The following is a 5628-nucleotide window of genomic DNA, read 5'->3' on the forward strand; positions in this document are numbered from 1 at the left end:
GAAGTATACATTGATTGAATGAATTACAAAAATAAGGATAGGTACATTCCCTGGGCCAAATGGGGTTATCCTAGGTTACTACAGGAAGTGACGCTAGAGATTGATGTGCCTTTGGCGATGATCTTTGCGTCCTCACTGTCCAATTGGAGCAGTGCCAGCCAGATGTTTGGGGGCTTACAAATGTTATTCCCTTGTTCAGGAAAGGGAATAGTAATAACTCTGGGAATGGCCGAACAGTCAGTCTTACATCAGTGGTGGGAAAAGTATTGCAGACGTTTCTGAGTGACCATATTTACAATTACTTAGAAAACGATAGTTTGATTAGAGAGCATCAGCATGGCTTTGTGAGGAGCAGGTCATCCGTCAGAAACCTTACTGAATTCTTTGAAGATGTAAAAAACACGTTGATGAAGGTAGACTAGTAGATGTCAAGAATTTTTAGCAAGGCGTTCCCCATTGTAGGCTCATTCAGACGGTACGGAAGCATGGGGCGCAGGGACATTTGGCTGTCTGGTTACGGACATGGCTGGCCCACAGAAGACAGACGATGGTAGCAGATGGAATGTATTCAGCCTGGAGCTCAGTGACCAGTGGTGTTCCACAGGGATCGGTCTGGGACCTATGCCCTTTGGGATTTTTATAAATGATTTTGATGAGGAAGTGGACAAGTAGGTTAGTAAGTTTGCCGATATCACGAAGGTTGGTCGGGTTGTGGATAGTGTGGAGGGCTATTGTAGTTTGCACCAAGATATTGACAGGATGAAGAGCTGGGCTGAGAAGTGACAGATAGAGATCAACCTTAAACAATGCGAAGCAATTTATTTTGAAAGGTTGCATTTTCATTAAACATACAGGATTAAAGGCAGAATTCTTGGCAGTGTGGAGTGACAGAGGGATCTTGGGGTCATTGTCCATAGATCTCTCAAAGTCACCACACAAGTTGATAGGATTATTCAGAAGGAAAACGGTGTGTTGTCTTTCCTTATCAGGGGGATTAAGTTTATGAGCAGCGAGGTTATTTCTTCGCTCTATAAAGCTGTGGTTCAACTACACTTGGAATATTGTGTTCAGTTCTGGTTGCCTCGTTATAGGAATCACGTGGAAGCCTCAGAAAGTGTGCAGAGGAGAATTACCAGGGTGCTGCCTGGACTGGAGGGAATACCTTACAAAGAAAGGTTGACCAAATAGGGCTTTCTTCCAGCGGTGGTAGCCGAGTTAGATACATTACGGATATTTAAGAAGGCTTTTGGATAGGCACATGGAAGTTAGGGCATTGAAGGTTATGTAGGTTAGTCTGACGTTAGAGTGTGATGAAAGGCTGCCAAAACATTGAGAGCTGAAGTGCCTGCACTGTTCTGTACTGTTCTATGATGCAAGTTTGACTCAGCTTGTGGATTCTCGTCAGTTGGTGAATATGTGAGGGAGTGAGGTGTGTGAGGGAGTGAGGGAATGGAGTGTGTGAGGGAGTGAGGTGTGTGAGGTCAAGAAGGTGGGGAGGGGCATTAGACCAAGACTTCCAGTTTTGATGTAATTGTTGCATTCACCTGAGTGTCAGTGCAATATGCGTGGTTACCAAGACCAGCCAAAATCCACCAAGTTCAGTTATTAAAATGATTTTTTGCTTGCCGTTTGCTCCTGGTTTCTTCAGATACATTCTGCTGGTGAGATTAATATCTCACCATCCACAGACATGTATAATTTTATTTTGATACTGTTGAATGTGAAGGTACATTTATTGGATATAGTTTCAGAGGGTTCACTGTGAGACACAAAATGCTGCGATAGACTGTCAAATGTGAACATTTTCACCCAGTGTCTGGTACAGGGGACAGATGTATGGAGTCTGGGGGACATGACAGATGTCATCAAAATGAGTAACTTGTGCAGTGTGATTCTGACACTCAATGTCCATACATCTGCTCCCTGGGCCAGGCTCTGACTGAGGATGAATTTGTAAGGCATGGTTCCTGGTCAGTCATTTGTATCTAACTTAGACAGCATTTGTACTTACACTGAGAGCAGTGATAGCCTGTTGGCTAGTTTCCTCCTGCTCAAGGTGGATTCCAAATGATTCTCTGTGAAGGAATGTTTGTATGTCTGCCCTGATCCAGGTTGGAAACTCTCTTCACAGATTCAGGACCAGGCCAGTGTCCCTTTTAATATCGGTCATGATGTAAAGTGATGGGTTTACTGACCTGAACAATGACCAGGAGTTTGCCATGTTTGTGAATTGGGCAATAATAAGGTATGAGCTACAATTATTCTACTGAACAATATCTGCATCATCTCTGAAAACAATGAAGTTGATTCTATATTGATGGAATTAAAATATAAACACCGAACAACCTTTTATGATACAAAAGTAAATAATGTACATTTTGTTTTGTATCGAATAAGGACATGTTGTCTGACTATGCTGGTGATCACAATTGCATGTTGAATCTCTGTATTCAAATGTATACATTGTCGCTCTATCATTAGCAAAATGGTTGACCTCGACATGATTTAATATTCAGAGTGAGCAAATGATTGAACAATCAAATAGAATTATAACTCTTCTGCATTTAAATATAATCAATCGATTTAATTTCTCACCTGAAATGTGTGAGCGCCAGTTATTTGCCAACAATTCTATTAGTTTTAAAATAATGATGGAAAAGGATAGACTAGATCTAAAAGTTGAAGTTCTAAATCGGAGAAAGGCCCATTTTGATGGTATTAAGCAAGATCTTTCAAACGCTGATGGCGGCAAATATTCGCAGGTAAGCGGGCGGCTAGAAAATGGGAAGTCTTCAGAAATTAGATAGCCTGAGTCCAGAGACAGTACATTCTTGTTAAGGTAAAAGGAGAGGATGGTAGATATAGAGAGTGCTGAATGACTAAAGAAATTGATGGTCTGGTTAAGAATAAAAAGGAAGGACATGACAGGTACAGGCAGGATAGATCAAGTGAATCCTTAGCAGAGTATAAAGGCCGGAGGAGTATACTAAAGAGGGAAATCAGGAAGGCAAAAAGGGGACGTGAGATAGCTTTGGCAAATAGAGGTAAGGAGAATCCAAAAGGATTTTACAAATACATGCGATAAAAAGGGTAAACAGGGAGAGAATAGAGCCGTCAAAGATCAGCAAGGTGTCTTTGTGTGGAGTTGCAGGAGATGGGAGAGATACTAAATGAGTATGTTGATTCAGTATTTACTCCGGAGAAGGAGATGAGAGATGTAGATATACGGAGAAATAGATGGCGATATCTTGAAAAACGTCCATATTGCAGAGGAAGAAGTGCCGGATGTCTTGAAACGCATGAAAGTGGAAAAATCCCCACGACCTGATCGATCAGGTGAAACTTGAAAGGGATCAGAATAGATTTACATGCATGTTGCTAAGGTTGGAGGGTGTGAGCTATAGCTGTGTTGAACAGGCTGGGGTTGTTTTCCCCGGAACGTTGGTGACTGAGGAGTGACCTTATAGAGGTTTATAAAATCATGAGGGGCATGGATAGGGTAAATAGACAAGGTCTTTTTTCTGGGGTGGACAAGTCCAGAACTAGAGGGCATAGGTTTCAGTTGGGTAGGGAAAAATGTGAAAAAGATGTAAGGGGCATTTTTTTTTCACTCAGAGGGTTGTACGTGCTTGGAATGAACTGCCAGCAGAAGTGGAGGTGGTTAGTACAATTATAATATTTCGATGGCGTCTGGATGAGTATAGGAATAGAAAGTGTTTCGAGGGATATGGGATGAGTGCTAGCAGGTGGGAATAGATTGGGTTAAGATATCTGGTTGGCATGGACAAGTTGAAGCGAAGGATCTGTTTCCATGCTGTCTATCTATATGACCCTGTGACTGTAATTTAGAAATGATAATAATTTGACATAAACTCTCAAATAAATAAATCATTTATATTATTAAATTGTAGCTTACAATAAGTTGAAAACTTGCTATTTTTAAAATGATTGATAAAGAATAAAGAACATTCCAACACAAGCCATTCGGTCATCCCAGCCTATGATGATGATCCACATCCTCCTATTTTCTAAACCTGCCAACTATTTTCTAAGGGCACTGCATCCCTCTGCTCCCTGCCCATTCATATTTTTTTCTAAATACATCTTAAATAATGCTATCATTCCTGCCCCTACCACCATCCTCTGGACACATGTTCTAGGCTGCCACCGCCCTATGTGTAAAAGACTTCCCACATATATCTGTCCTAAATCTTTCCCTGCTCACTTTGGACTCATGACCCCGAGTAATTGAGTTCCACAATCGAGGGAAAAATCTTCTTGCTATCCACCCTGTGTATATCTATCTTGATTTTGTAGACCTCAACCTTCGACTTTATCATGAAAATAGTCATAATCTACTCAATCTTTCTTCATAATCAGCACCGTCCAACCCATGCAGTATCCTGGTGAACCTACTCTGTACCCTATTCAAAGCATCCACATCCTTTTGTTAATATGGTGACCAAAACTATATGCAGTATTCCAAATACGGCCAAACCAAAGTCCTATGCAACTGTAACATGCCCTGTCAACACCTGATCCAATGAAGGAAAGCATGCCATATGCCGCCTTGACCACTTTACCGAACCATGAAACAATAAAGCCAACACCCAGGTCTCGATGTAAGTCAATTTTCCCCAGGACTTTTCTGTTTACTGTATTGTTCACTCTTGAACTGGATCATTCAAATGCATCACCTCACATTTGCACAGATTGAACTCCATCTGCCATTTCTGTGCCCATCTCACCAATCAATCTATATTCTGCTGTATTCTCTGACAGTCCCCTTCACTGTCTGCTACTCCAACAATCTTGGTGTCATCTGCAAACTTGCTAATCAGGCAACCGATACCTTCTTCTAAATAATTGCGATATGTCGCAAACAACAGTGGTACCAGGACGGATTGCTGTTGCACACCACTGGTCATAGGTCACCATTTTGAGAAATGCCCTTCCACTATTACTCTCTGTCTTCCGTTGCCCAGCCAGTTCTCTATCCATCGAGATAGAACGCTCTGGACCCCATGCGACTTCACCTTCTCCAACAGCCGACCATGGGGAACCGAATAAAATATCTTACTCAAGTCTTTCAGTACCTTCTCCAGCAACTTCCCTACCACTGATGTCAGGCTTGCCGGTCTACAATTACCTGGATTATCTCCGCTATCCTTCTTAAACAAGAGGACAATATTAGCAATTCTCCAGTCCTCCGGGACCTCATCCATGCTCAATCATCCTGCAAAGATATATGTTAAAGCCCCAGTTATTTCCACACTCACTTCACTCAGTAACCTGTGGTTGATCCCATCCGGACTTGGGGGCTTCTCTACATTAATACCTTTTAGAGTATCCAAAACTTCCTCCCTCTTTATGTCGACTTGACCAAGAGTTCTCGAGATCTATCCCTAACCCCAACATCCGTCATGTCCCTCTCCTTGGTGTATACAGATGCAAAGTACTCGCTAAGAATCTCACCCATTTTCTCTGACTCCATGCATAACTTTCTTCCTTTATCCTTGTGTGGGCCAAGCATTTCTCCATTTACCCTCTTGCTCCTTATATATGAAAATAATTCATTGGGATTTTCCTCAATTCTGTTTGCTAATGATATCTCATGACCACTTTTAG

Source organism: Hemiscyllium ocellatum, unplaced genomic scaffold (genome assembly GCF_020745735.1).
Source record: "Hemiscyllium ocellatum isolate sHemOce1 unplaced genomic scaffold, sHemOce1.pat.X.cur. scaffold_274_pat_ctg1, whole genome shotgun sequence".
NCBI lineage: Eukaryota > Metazoa > Chordata > Chondrichthyes > Orectolobiformes > Hemiscylliidae > Hemiscyllium > Hemiscyllium ocellatum.